At 39.4% G+C, this 15,840-nt stretch overlaps 1 protein-coding gene across 1 annotated transcript in view; it reads left to right on the top strand.

The window, feature by feature from the left end:
• LOC145987742 (uncharacterized) overlaps positions 1–15,840 on the top strand; it is a 59,747-nt gene that overhangs the window by 1,314 nt on the left and 42,593 nt on the right. The gene's annotated exons all lie outside the window — the stretch shown is intronic.

Raw genomic sequence — 15,840 nt, 5'->3', positions numbered from 1 at the left:
TTATGGTATAGTGAATAGTAATCATCCTGATTTCTAGAAAGGAAAATACACATGTAATTCTGTTGGTACAATGGACAGTAACAATGTGTCAAAGGGGGAAAAAAACAGTTTGTGTAACTTCTGGTATAGTTGGGAGCAATCATGCATTTCTTTGCGTATTTCTAAAAATAAAAATTCACACTATATACCTCTGTTGGTACAGTGGAACGTAATCGTACAGTCCTTTCTTTACTTTGACAAAAGTAAACTTAGCTGTATAACTCTGCTTACTTGGTGCCGTTAATAGAGCCTCCCTCCCACTTTCCCATGGTTAAGGAAAAGTGGATTGCAACACACTTCTGCCTCTGTGGCAGAAAACGTTTGGATGTTTGATTTCTCACCCAATGAAGAGTTTGAATTTTTTTGTTTTATGTCCACTGTGAGTCGGGACTGGACCTATAGTTGAAAGGGCGGTCCGAACCACTACGTACCTCCACCAGGTAACCTGACAGCCTTTCGTTAGAAGGCGACGACGTCACTACTACGCCATCGTGGAAGTTGCATCCAAGGAAGGAAACTCCATATGTTTCTTCTTATTACTGAATTCAGATTTCACCATCCTTAATATGGAAGGTTTGTATGGCAGTTTCAAATTAGAATCAGTGTCAGAAGCCAGAAAAAAAAAACATATTTTTTTCCCCAAAGATATTGGCACTTACTTTCTTTGTGAAATGATCGATTATCTACATTTGAGTGGAACCCAAACCACTCGTTGAAAGTTTGAGCCAAGGCAACTGACTCGCAAAATCTTGAGCGTTTAGCAAACTGGATTAATATCCTATTTGGATTGCTGAGATTTGCCACTCTCGGAGCTCAAGATATAAAATATGGCCTAACTCCGCCCTTGCAGTGTAAAGTAATTTCACATTCACTCTCGGATTTCGAAGAAAGGTGAATGAGAGGTTGTATAGCTCCATTTGTGTAGGAAACAGTTACCATAGTTGCTGATTTCGTGAAGCTTAAAGTCTACTTTTCGTAACAGAAAACAATCACATATTTGCTTCTCCAAAGCAGAGAAACTTTGAAGTTTGTAATTTACTTTATTTAATTCAATATATTTTGATTCAGGTGGTATATTCATCCTTGACTTAAGGAACACCAAACCTTTTATATATACTGTATATATAAGTGTCCAAGTGTTCCGTTTTCATAGAAGATTGCTTGCCTCTTCATTAAAAATATGTTTAATTCTTATATAAGACACGTAAAGCCAAATATATAATAAGAACACAAAAGCATTAGCTGAACACTTAAATTGTGTAAAAATAATTTCTCCAGTGCTATGAAAGCTAGAGACGAAGTGTAGGATCATCCAGAAGTAACGAGTTTTTGTATTTTCAATTATATTGCTCATAATGTTGTAAATTACACCACATGAATGACAATAATATACAAATTCTACCTAAAACATCTTAAGAGGAAGTTCCATTCACACTTGCAATAAACTTAATAATAATGTCTTGAATGTAAGCTATAAATCATGGCTGTTCAAGTCACTGCTTTGTGCTCCCTCTTCTCGTAAATATTTTTTTCGTAAGATACAATGCGGGGACAGTGCTCCAGATAAATAAGAGTGAAAAAAATGTTATGAAACCTGTATGCCATTCCTCCCCATAACACAAAAGTCACGGTGTGAACATGTTCCATAGTAACTGTTGATGGAAGTGGGGCTTTTGATGGGAAATGTGAGGGAAAATCCCAGCATACAATGTTTAATTATAACTTTATATCGCTTCAATTCGGGATACATTATTAAAAGACATCTCTCCTGGGCATTCCGGCTTATTTCTTGTTAATGCACAACAGTTTTAATGCGTCCCCATCCATTGACTACCAATTATTGGCCTCCTCCCCGACTGAGAGCAGCAGCAGGGGCCCATTGTTCCTCACAGAACAACCTGTAATCTGCAACAATTGCAGAATTACGAGCCTACAATGACAGGATAATAGCCAATGATGTTTATGTGCGGTGTGTTATTCTCCATTTCGGTTTAACTTCCATTTCAAGTTTTCTTTCTTGTGCATGCTAATGCCTCCTTATACACATATTGCTTTTGTCACAAGTTTATGTTGCTTACTATTGTAAGTTCTTACAATTCTTACCCATGGTTCTCCTATGTAACAGCATAATAGCACAGAAATTAGTAATTATTTTTTATCATTAAAAACATTGACTTTCAATTGACTAGACATTTCATTATGTTATATCTGTAATCAGACAATTATTAAACTAAAGAAAATTTATTATATTCCCGAATAACATAAAGAAAATTTTAAGTTTGCCTAACAGTTTCGGAATTTTCGTAGAATGCTCGAGTATATTTAAGCACGCTATGATAGCAACACTGCTAGCTTAATTGGGCGTTCTTATCCCAGTCAAACATCATTGAGCTAAGCTCTTTTGATGGCAATCGTCTCTTTCCGTTAGGTGTAGTCAATACGCTGTCAGCCTGTTAGACTACATGTTATTACTGGACAAGACCGAGGCACCTGCAATGCCATTATTCTCTGCGAAAATCCATTTGCCCAGTGAATTACTATTGGTACGTCATGGTTTAGGGAATGAATCATAGCGAGATTGTGGATGATGATTTGATGCCAGTCTTCCCATTGGTGCAAAAGTTGAACGTAATTCTGATGTCTTTTACCAGATTTTCGACCCACCTGTTTCTACGATGCCTTTTACCTAGAAAGCTCCAACGATATTACAAATTTTACTTATGCTCTGTCGTCATGTGATTGCGTGTGCATTTCTTTAACGTCAATTTTCATCACTTTTAGGCATATCGCGATGAGGTTGAACAGTAATTAGATTAAATTCATGACGAGACACTCACAAAAACACGTATGCAGTACGTAAAACACAAATCCCATAGAGCATTATTCTGCATGAGGTTCAGATGCCAGAGGCCTGCAAGAATGCATTTTCCATGGAGTATATATATACTAAGTGGAATAGAGACTGACGTTTGAATGAAATTCGAAATAGATAAAAAGACAGTAAGGCGATTCGTTCGATCCATCTCATTTTGTGCCTTCTATATAGTAGCATATGTAATATGCTAACTTCAACAACTTTAGAAAGTTTCGTTGAAATATAGAGCAATATATAATTTAGAGACATGCAAGAGAAACTTGTTATTTAATGTAAAATGACCCAGAAGAATCATTGAAAATAATCTCCGATGCTTCATTATAATGAGATGTTTTTAATAATTTTAGTTGCTTTTATTTCCGTGCCATCTACCGGACACCAAGTTAACAAACTCCAGTTTCCACATTTGCGTGGCACAGAGGGGGAAACAATGACTGCTTCGATTTCGCCCTGTTTTGTTTTCAAATTTTAAAATTTTAATCTGAGGCCAACTCACATTTGTACAGTCCAGCGCATCGGAACAACAGTGTGTGTGAGAGGGGGGAGGAAACCGTAACGTAAACTTTTTCGTTTGTTCCCAACCAGATGAACGCAGACCAATGCAAACACGGTCCGATGTCTGTGTTATTTAACGTGAGTTGCACATGCAGAACCGACGGTGGTGTGGGTAAGTGCGTGCATCGCGTCATGGACACAGGCGGAGGGTAAAAATGAACCTGTGGGCAATATTAGCACAGTGATCGACGCTGTGGTCAGAGCAGGGCCGACACTCGCCCCTAGTCAATGTTGCGCACACAAAACGAAAATATCCCTCAACAAGGAGAACTTTCCGTGAAATTTCCCTCGGCTAAAGAAAATTGTGTCAGATGAAAAAATAAGTTTCGAGGGATAAATCCATGTTTTGCTTTCGAAAATATATGTGATATATAATGAGGTGTGCGTGTGTGTGTGTAATATATATAGCCTATATAAATTTATATATAGTTTGAATTTAAGTCCTCTCTATAGCTTTCATATTCATGCTGTATGTATGTATGTAATTTTATGTTATATCCAATGAAATATTTTCATGTATATTTTATATACATTTTATATAATTTGATATAAATTATAATATCGCAAGTTAACAATGTTATATACGAACGACAAATCTTTTATGATTCACTAAAGCATTTAAATAATAGAGAGTCCAAAAAAGGGAAAAAATACACGTATCAAAGGGAATTTGCATGGCAGTGTTGCTCGTGATCTCTCAACTCTCCAGAGCCTGCAAAACCAGAACTATCAGTCACTAGAAGGTAACCCCCTCCACACTGAATCGCAAGTATTGATTGTTCTCCCCTTCCCCTTTCCAACCCCCCTGACCCCGCAATCGTTACTGGACGAAGAACAATTCCCCCATTTTTTTTTACTGCAGCTGCCGATCGAAAATTGGCACGTTATTCTAAATCTACTTCCACTCCCCCTTTCTCCACCGTTTGGGATTTAACCTACAAACCGCATCACGAAAAGCACATTACATTATTCACTCCTCTCACAAGTTTTTTTTATTGTGTCAATATTCCCCTGGAATGCCAAATCATATAACATTTTAATACTGTACAGAATTGTAGAAGGTTGAAAACACAATATTATCAAGAGTGGAGTTAGATTTAAACTAATTATCTCATTTATTTTCATGAACCATTTACAAAATGTAAAATATTATCATTGCGAATATCAATACGTAAAAACTTATGTTCTGAAGCTCTACTGTACGACGTACAGTCACCAGCACAAACATTGGACTACCTTTACGGCGGTGGTACAACGTATCATTTAAAATTTGCTATTAAAATTCACTCTTCGCCGTAGAGTTAGGTAACACGCATAACGCCTTGCAGGGAAGCGAGTATTTCAGGATGTAGGTGTCTAATTTTTATTGCCGGTGATTGTACATTGAAGATTCTCTCTTCGGAATTTCTGCCATCCATGTGATTTCTGGAGGAGCCTCCAAGACCTCAGGATCTCCTTTCAGCGATCTAACTGTTCTCTTCCTTTCAGGTGTAGATGCAGTCGAGAGCTAACAATAGCTTCTCTTCACAGGCTAACGCAGTAGAGAGCTAACAATAGCTTCTCTTCACAGGCTAACGCAGTCGAGAGCTAACAATAGCTTCTCTTCACAGGCTAACGCAGTCGAGAGCTAACAAAAGGCTTATCTTCAGAACATGACTCAGTCGAAGGATAACAAACTGCTTCTCTTCAGAGCCCGATGCAGTCGAGAGTTAACAAACTGCTTTTCTTCAGAGGCTGGTGCAGTCGAGAACTAACAAATACCTTCTCTTCAGAGGCTGATGCACTCGAGAGCTAACAAACAGCTTCTCTTCAGAGATTGATGTAGTCGAGAGCTAGCAAGCAGCTTCTCTACAGAGCCTGATACAATCGAGGGCTAACAAAACTGTTTATCTTCAGAGCTTGGTTAAGGCGAGAGCTAACAAACATCTTCTCTTCATAGGCTGATGAACTCGAGAGCTAATAAAACAACCTTCTCTTCAAAGCCTGGCAAGTCGAGAGCTAACAAATCTCTAAAACTGTTTCTCTTCAGAGGCTGATGCAGTCGAAAGCCAACATTTTTCATCCCTTTAGTAACAACGCTTCTCTTCCCAAAAGAGGATTTTCAAGGTTGATCAATTTTTCGTGGACACACTGTATAAGTACTCGGTGCGTAAAGGAATTCCAGTTTTTTACATGAATATTCTATGGTTCTTAGGCTGTTCCTGGACGGAGAAAAACTGGAAAGCTGGGTAGAGAAGATATTAAAGGGAAAAGATAAAGATTGGACACATCTTCTGAATCTCATTTCCCCCTAGCTTTATCTCCTACTACTAGCGCCTCCTCATGAACGTCTCCTATTTTACGGTTACTTCTTGATCCCCTCTAGTCCCTGTTCTTAACCCTCCCCCTCTTGCACCCTCCCCCACCCCGCGCTTTATAACCCAGCGACCATTCGCGCGTCGCAAAAATCATGTGCTTAATTTATGAGTGGCAGTTACATACCGTTGGGATCAAATAAAGTGCCCCCTCCCCTTTCTCTCCTCCCCTTCCAAACAGTGCTTGCGTAGCAGTGTTGAAAAAAATTCCACCCCTGCCTCTGGGGCCGAATCTCCCTCCGTTCACGTCACGAACAGACCGAATGACGTCATGTCCATTACAAAACTAGGGAAATGGATATTTGGCTTCTAATATCCCAGTTATCTCCTACCGGATAATAACAGTGGACCGCTGCGTCAACTTTTGTCACATTTGACAATTCTGCAGGAATGCAAGTATAGGCCCGGAAAAGGTTGGGTATTTCATAATTCGTATATGCTAACTACAGGGTGTTCGAAAAGTTCCGCACCATAGGGCAAATGTTAAAATTTACTGTTTTCTGGTATTTTATTGCTGTGCGAGACTAGCTGGATACCACGTTCCGGAACACTGGATTGGTTGCAGAGGGCTCCACGGTCTCCGGATCTGAATCCGTTGGGCTTTACAATTTCAAGATATCAGAAATTCCTGGTATAAAGTGTACAGATTCCCCACTTGGCCCACCTCTGCACATGGATCGAGGACGAATGATTCACCACAGTGCCACATTAAGTTTCTCGTATGCTCAACTAATGTACGATTCCGCGTACAGAGACCTGTGTGTAACTCGACGTTGAATAAATACTGTGATTTGGACTATGATGCGGGATGTTTTGGACATCTTGTATATCAGAGTGCATAGTTTCGTTATTGCTAACGAGTTGAAAAAAATCGAATATAAAAACTAAACATGGCCATATCCTGATATCGGTTAATATTTATATTTCAATTCCCAAAACTTGGTAAACATAAAAAATGTCAAGAATTAGCAACTTTACTTATTTAAAAGGGTATGTTTGATCGATTGATTTAGTTTATTTTACGTTGCGGTTTTGCCACTTTCTTGGCTAATCGCGACGATGAGAATGAGTGATGCTATGATGAAATTGAGGAAGGGACACTCACAAAGAATACCCATGTCCATGCTGGGATTAGAACCAGGGACCCGTTCTAATCACTCCACCACGAAGGTCGGCCCTTATTACGTAAAATTGTAAAAACTGCAAAACAAAACAACAACAAAAAAAACGTGATGCATAAAAAAATATGGACATGGACAGTATGCAGTTTTCTAAAGACAAGTAAGGGTCTCGGTTTCATTGTTGTTGTATTTGTTACTTAGCGTCGCTTTTCTTCCTATTTTAGCTAATCGCGACGATGAGAATGAGTGATAAATTTGATTAAATTGATGAGGGACACTCACCAAGGACACCTATGCCCAAGCCGGGTCTCAAACACGGGAACGTATGTGGCCTGGGCCACCGAGGTGGCTGTTCTGGTCTCGTCTCGAACTAAACAAAACGAGACAAGTATCCAAGAATTTAGAGATCCTTAAGGTAAACATTTTTTAAATAAATAAAGTTATTCTGTTCGACGCCTCTTTTCGACGTTAAGGACAACTGAAAAACGATATTCCTAATACATGCTTAGACTTTATGCTGCCCGACAATATAGTACAATATTTTGGAAATTTTTTCTTCAACGAAACTAACTGTATCATAGCAATTCTACCTCATTGTTTGTAGACAAGTCATACGTATATTTTGTTTGTACCAATTCAATCCATTAGTGTCAATTTTGAGCGTGTGAAGAATGGTTGCATATATTTTCAGGATATATATTTTTCGAAAGTTCGTAGAGTCGAAACGGAGCGTCACGCAGATAAGCTTTACTAAGATAAGTTACTTGGCTTCATGAACTCAATTCTCAACCTCCGTGATACCGAGGGCCGATAAATTCTTCTTTTTTTTTTTGAAGCGATGACCGGATCCCTACAATTTTACTCCTAAATACCTTTAAATTTTTTTGAGACATTGTACATTACACATTACGATGTGTATTTGAATATTAAGCAGTACGTAACACCATAAATATTGGGAAAATGGAAGTTGGATATAACATCACCTAGCGATTGTTGGGTAGAAATTATTTCACATTTCAATGTCAAGAATATGCAATATTAAAATTTTCTTAAAATATTGGAGTTTCTTCTCTGTTTACCGAGAACTAATGTACGAGTGTTTTCGTACAGGAATGGTGGACAAGTGACAAGAACGCTCATTCAATACAAATTTTGAAAGATATGTTGATTAATAAGGTGAACTTAAATCAGACGTGTATAAACTTTTACGAAATGTTATTTGAAAAGAAGAATGGTCTGAAGAAGATCCATTCATAGGCAAAATAACTTCTAATTCTAAAGGATTGCTTGGTTGAGGTGCATTGCATATCATCATATTTCGTAGGTTATTTACACATTATTTATTTGGTTAGTTAGTTTTCAAACATAAGTATTTATGCCGAATCAGTTTTTATATTAAAATGCTTAATTTTGCTGTTCGTGTTTTTCCTTCAGGAAAATATGAAAAATAGGCCGTCTTGTTGTTTTAAAAATCTGGTAACTTTACACTAATATAGCTTGATTCTCGAGACGAGACTGAGACTTGCCTGTCGAGACCGAGACGGATGATTATGAATCGTGACGAGAACGAGACGGATGATCGTGAATCGTGACGAGAACGAGCGAATGATTGTGAATCGAGACGAGACCGAGACGGATGATTATGAATCGAGACGAGACCGAGACGGATGATTATGAATCGTGACGAGAACGAGACGGATGATTGTGAATCGAGACGAGAACGAGACGGATGATTATGAATCGAGACGAGACTGAGACGGATGATTATGAATCGTGACGAGAACGAGACGGATGATTGTGAATCGAGACGAGAACGAGACGGATGATTGTGAATCGAGACGAGAACGAGACGGATGATTATGAATCGTGACGAGAACGAGACGGATGATTGTGAATCGTGACGAGAACGAGACGGATGATTGTGAATCGAGACGAGAACGAGACGGATGATTGTGAATCGAAACGAGACCGAGACGGATGATTATGAATCGAGACGAGAACGAGACGGATGATTGTGAATCGAGACGAGAACGAGACGGATGATTGTGAATCGTGACGAGAACGAGACGAATGATTGTGAATTTGAATTTAAAATTTTGGGTGCGTCAGCACGTATGCTATTTTGCACCTGTCACTTTATACGGGGTCCAGCCCCTTACCATAACTAAAATAACATAACTGTAACGTCGTGTTGTAACTAAAATATTAAAATATTCTGAATTCGGTTAAAAGCTGAGGCTGTAAAGAGGCACCCAGCACACACACGGACAAAACGCAGGACAATACAAAAAATTATACTGCCCACGGGACCAGTCGCCAGAGCCATGTTCGTGTGCAAAATGCAGTCCAGGGTGTACTACGTGGAAGTGAGGTTGACAATTGGGTGTACTACGAGGAAGGTCACCCTTACACCCCACGGATGATTTTGAATCGAGACGAGAACGAGACCGATGATTATGAATCGAGACGAGAACTAGGCACTCTCAAGTCTCATCTCGGTGCAATCCCTAGCAGCGTTCCCAAAGCTGACTTCAAAGAACTGGAAGCGATGTTACCAGTTCCTGAAACATGTCCGAACAAGCCTTCCGTTGCGTGTCATTGACGAGGCTGTCATTTTACGGGACAAAGTACGCGTACACAGCTTGTTTAGTGTTGGCCGAATGAGCTGCATGTTACAACCCGCAGTCAATAAACATATCTGATCACGGCTCGTTTTAAGAGGCCCGTTTCCATGGCATTAACAGCCTGCACGCGGCGACGAATTGTCCCTCAGCGCTAATTGAGCCACAAAAGCCTGGGCAATAAACACGAAGGCGTCGGGGAGTGGGGTGAGGGACAACTCGACATTCCGTGCAATGTTCAGGTGATGATTGCGTCACGTATCATGACATGTTTGTAAGGTAATGTAAAGTCTAACTACACTTTATGCACGAGTAGAACAATCGGGACGTCCTCCCTCTCTTGTGGGAATTGAATGCGTTTTGCAATTCGCTTTCGACTTTTGTCTCTATCAACCTGCAAGAACGCAGCCAATCAAAGCTCAAAACAAAAATTACTTTTAGACATTTGTTCGGCAACCAACAAGTGAACAGCCAATCAGAATAAGAAAAGGTGGCTTCACTACTACCCACAGCATAATTTACAGTTTCCTTCAGCAACCGGAAAGCAAACAGCCAATCAGATCAAGAGAAGGTGGCTTCACTACTACTCCCAGGATAATTTACACATTTTTTCAGCACTAGCATATGCAAGTCACTTTGAGTGTAGTGTAACAACTGGTACATGCTTGCCGGTTGCTGAAGAAATGTCTAAATGTAAATAATACTGTGAGAAGTGTGAAGCCATCTTCTCTTATTCAGATTGCCTGCTTGCTTGACGGTTGCCGAACGAATGTCTAAATGTAAATTATGCTACCCAGTGGAGGCACATTGCACATTTTAAACTGCAGATCCAGTCCTGATTAGCCAATCTGTGCATAAAGTGGACATAAAAATAATTCGATTCAAATTCAAACTCAAAACATCCGGTTTTCAGGTGATCTTTGCAATTTGTACCGTTGTGTACAAAGTTGAAACTTGAAAAATAATGTTAATTTCCAGACAATGTCTTAAGAAGCATAAATAAAGTATAAAAAATTTACAAGAGCTATTTTAAAGTTAAAAAGAAAGTAATCTTAGTGTAACTTCAACTGGAAAATTAACTGAATTATAAATTCGTCATGTTGACATCAGTGTCTCAAAGACATGTATTAATTCAATTCTAGGCCACGAGATGGAACTGATATTTCGAACGCCAAATTTTGGCTGTCTAAATGCACATTAGGGTACGTGCTGTTAAAGGAAATTGATATATTTTATGACTATTTATTTTCTTCAAGTTTCAGATACAGTACTCAGACAATTTACACTGAAATTATACGAAGCATAGCCTAACGCAAGAAGTCGGAGCCTAGTTTACAAAGTTAATTTAAGTGTTGAATGAGGAAGTCGTAAATTTCATAACTGGGAAAACTAACTTCGTTGTGTACTTCTCTAGCTTCAATTTGTGTATTAACTAGATAGGACGTAAGTGAAAGTTCGTAAAAAAAAAAAATCCGATTCGTTGAGCGCTTGGAGTGCGCTATATGGACAGTTATTTAGTCCAAATTTTTTGTAACAACTAGAAGGATACCTTGGAACATTGATTCAGATTAATATTTGAGCAAAATAGACGCGTTGAAATATGCCGCAACTTACAACCTGCAATGATAAAGTTTTGGAATATAAAATCACCACTCCCAGCGCGATTTAGACAAAGCGTATAAACGAGTGATTTCTGAGATTTGGTGGGAATTATAAACTCCAAGGAAGTTGCTGCTCTCACTTTAATTCAATGTTATTCCTCGTAGATTGCCATCGATAAGCAAATTCCGCATTAACGAATGTTTACTGTATAATTGAACAAGTACGGTGCCAGCAGAGAACACGTGAGACCATAAGAAAAAGAGCTGAATCATGCCAGCAACCTCTTAAACGAAGATACATACGCGCACACGCGGTGTATCACTTTTCACAAAGGTGTCAATAGGTTGGCGCTTAAGTAGAACGGCTGTTTGAAATTTCAATGCTCCTGTTCTACTACAAGGAGAAACTTTTTTGCTCTTTAAGCCAGACCACTTCTCCCCTAGGTCAATCCGGTATTTCTGAGATCTCCACGAGACCTTGGTCCGAGTTTCACCTCTCCCACCCTTCCCCCCCACCCCCCTTGACACACGAGAAATTCACGCAATGCCCAAATCAGTTTCTGTTTCGACGCTCGACACGATAGCATCCATTATAAGACCCCTTCCACAGGTGTCATAAAAACCCCCAGAGCGCTCACGAAACAGTAAATCTCACGAAACCTTCTGCAGAACGGTGCTCCTCCCCACAGTCCCTCCCCCCCGGCCAATAAACTAAATTGCAGATGGATTCCCCGCTGCCCATATAACATAATGCCGTCTCAAGCTATTTCTTTCTTCTTTCGGTTCGATACAAGAATTTGAGTGAGTGTGTTGGTGACCTGTTTCGTACCCTATCGAAGCCAGGCCACGTGTTGAGCGCTGACATGTGGAATGGGTTTCCAGAAGGCATTTGAAATTATGTTCAGTCTCTGGCAATCTGGAAAGAAAAATGCTCCATGGTAAGTAAATTGTGCCAGGACCCACCCGTGCACGTGTTCCTGTGTCATGGGTGGCGTGAAGGGAGTGCACATCCATCGCTTTCATGTCCACATCACCTACAGCATTCCGATTTTTCATCTAAATATAAAAAAAGACTGATAGTAAACCAGTCAAGATAGTCCGTTCTAGTGCACATTGCAATAAAGTGATCTACTTCTCCTTTTCAGGGCCTCCCGATGGGGTAGTGGTGCTTCTTCGACTTGTAATGAAGGGGTCCCAGGTTCGATGCCAGGTGGAGGCATATAGTGGTTCCGATCCCACTTTAAACCCGATTAGCCTTACTGGGCATAAAGTGGTCATAAAACACCAGCTCAGTCAATCTCCTTTTCAGTGGCGGTATACATGTCCAAAGTGCAATCAATCCTGATTAGCCTCTGTACAACACGCCATTCCTTAATTGCCATTGAAAATTAATTGTTTTTATCTCCTTTATGTTTATACTAGCTGATTACCCGGCGTTGCCTGGGTGTTTACTTATCCCAATCTTGTATTAGACAGGAATAGTGTAAAAAAGTAACTAATTTTAAATGTGATCGTGAATGTCACCAATTAGCTTAGCGACTCCGAAAACTATGGATTCGACACTAATCTAGGTCATTTGTGGCATTTTATTTTTCACCCCCTCTCACTCCCCATGCCAATAGGTGATGAACTTGGAGTTGAACCGCATTGGGAGTGTCACGAAAACTATGGATCCCATTCGCAACACAGCCTGAATGTTAGACAACCCGAGAAACACCATCGTTGTGCGGATTGCATAGAGTCACGGATGTCTGTTTGTGCCGAATTTAATATCGGCGGTTCTCGATTATTTTTACATGTCACCCCTTCCCACCCCACCCCTAGGGGTGCCGGGGTTGTCTTACCCCCACAGTATTTATTTCCATATTGCAAGTGATACGTGTACCAAGTTTGGTTGAAATTGCTCCAGGCGTTCGAGAGTTATTGCTGAACAAACATACACACATACATACATACATTTTTATATATAAAATAATAAAAATATATAAATAGAGAATAACAGTTCTTTTTCTCCTGTTACTCCTTTTTCACTGTCTATATTCCGGTTATATAAAGTGTTACAAAATTATTCATCGGATTTCAAATTGCCACATATTTTGAGTTTACATCACCATAGTGGCAGGTGAAACGTCACTCTCAAGGTACATTCTCTGTTCTAAACAACAAGGCAATAGTCGAATTCGTGCTATAATCGCTCCAACATATCCGATGTCACTGATGTGATATTTCCGCTCATCCAGAGTTTAGACAAACAAGATTGACTCAGTGATCGATTTGGGTGATCTTACTTCGCTTTCCTACCACTGTGGATAATCGCGAAGACGAAAATAAGTGATAATATAATGGCATTAATGAAGGGGCACTCACAAAGAACACCCGAGACCTGGATTCGAACCCTGGACCCCTACTAACCAAACAACAAAGAAAAAGTTACACTACTTACTCTCAGGGTAGTATGTGTAGGGGCTGAAAGGAAATTTCTCATTCTTGATTCTGCATCCTCCCTTCTTCTGTGGAGGTGAGCACCAGACTCCGCCTTTACCGCTCCCAAATTAATTAGAGGCTGGGTCAATCCCAGAACCGTTCCATGCTGAGTCATCGCTGAAAAAATCCACCTGGAATCACCCTCACTGTGTGGGCATTGGCCCGGTCCTGTTCTCCGTGATAGCCAGACGTTCAACCCGATACTTCGAAAGACATTACTGGCATCTAACTCCACTCTCCATTAACTGGGATTTTTTCACTCTGATTAATTGAACTTAACCCCGTGACGCAATAGTTTTTTAGAGTCCCATCGCCGCTGTTTTCTGATTTTCCAGACCGGAGTCTGATACTTCTCTTCAAGTACCTTACCCATTTTTCTCATAAAGCTGGGTCAAAACCGAAATTTTTGAGTTCCTCACCGGGGATTAGACCTGACTACTTGGGCCAAAGACAAGAGCAGGGCGGGAAATCCTGGGGGTGATTTCCCCCACCAACAATCTTGGCCTCGAAAATCCCCCCCACCAAAAATTTCCGGGGAGGGAGTTTTTGTTCCAACAAACAAAAGATAAGCAATTACTTTTAATTTCAAGTATGCTTTACTAAGAATAATATCGAAAAAACACACAAATTAGTGTAGTTGTGAGTGTTCAATGACATTTCTCACTCAAGAGATCATTAACAAATCTACATCAATACGCACAATAAACGTAAAACAAGAATGCAAAGCAATAATAACTATCAAATCTAATTGATTTATATTGGCATAAAGCAAAAACTGAAAGAACTTAACATGATGAAACCACTTGTATTTCATAATTTATTAACATCTTTAACCAGTTAGTAAGGGAATTATTTTGTTTGTAAGGTTATAATATATCAAAGTAACAAATTAATTTCTTTATGTGTAATTAATAATAATAATACTTATATTTTTAATTTAGTAATTAATTTTTACATTTAATAACATTATAAATATGTATGTCGCCTAGTTTATATATATATATTTGTGGGGGAAGGGGTTTTGTAGATGAAGGAAGATCTTTATCCTCCCACCAGTCTTAAATGATTTGCTCGGTAGAACATTGAGAATTTTACGGTACCTTTTAACGGTGTGTTGCTGGAAAAGGAACACAGCAAATTAATAGTAAGAAAATATATCATTTTTACCAAAACTGCAATGCAAGAAAGGAACATCGACGGCACCAGGAGTGGGCGCTCTATCAACAAATAAGAAAAACTAGTTAAATAAATGCTATTTTAGGCAAAATATGTATTTTGTATGATACTTAGGGATATATGTGATATTCTCCTCATCCCATTCCTCTCCCACTACTTTCCTAGCTCAATCACTGCGTGTCTTCAAGATTAAAGTTGTAGTCAATGAGCTGCATGTTACAGAAAAAAAATTAACCACCATGATGTTCCAGCACGAAAATTGCGATATACTTTCGTCGAAGTTTTATACATTTTACACACCAGATGGGACAGCAAAGCAAATGTCTGCAATTTCCTGATAGTTTCGGAATTTCTCTGCAAAATACTCAGAAAACTCCTAACATTTCATAAATTCTGTAATGCCATATGTAATTTCTGCCCGAAGCAGCTGCTTGTGAACTTGTACCGCGAATATTATAATTTCATTAGAAGTTCCCGATATGGTTTGTTACCATTCAAGATTTAATTATTCCTCAGGTTCTAAATTTTTGATAATTTCAAATTTCCCAACTGTTGGTACTGTTATCAAACTGTATGATAATCCCGAAAGTCGATAAATAATTTTCCAAACACTAGATCGGAATGGGAAACATGTCTCTATTGGAGATTGTAACTGCATCTGGGTTAGCTACAGCTATTAGTACTTCTCTCTCTTGGTTGAGTGGGTGTGGATTTAGAAGAAAAAAAGATAATAGGTGGTGAAGAATATGATGGTGCTGATGTAATGGGTGGTAGATTGATATTTGCTGTTTTAAGCCCACTTTATGCACAGTAAGGCTAATCAGGACTGGACCTACAGTTTAAAGTGGGATCCGAACCACGGTGTGCCTCCACCGGGTATCGAACCCGGGACCCCTTGATTACAAGGCGACGACGTTACCACTGCGCCATCGGAGAGGCCCTAATGGATAGATAATTTCAGAGAAGTGTCCAAAAGCAATTTTTGTACATTGTTCAGCACATATTTTAACCCCG

The sequence above is a fragment of the Lepisma saccharinum genome, chromosome 5, assembly GCF_977018435.1.
Source record: "Lepisma saccharinum chromosome 5, izLepSacc3.1, whole genome shotgun sequence".
In the NCBI taxonomy this organism is placed as follows: Eukaryota; Metazoa; Arthropoda; class Insecta; order Zygentoma; family Lepismatidae; genus Lepisma; species Lepisma saccharinum.
The sequence above is the reverse complement of the archived record's forward strand: the minus strand, read 5'-3'. Positions and strand labels throughout refer to the sequence as shown.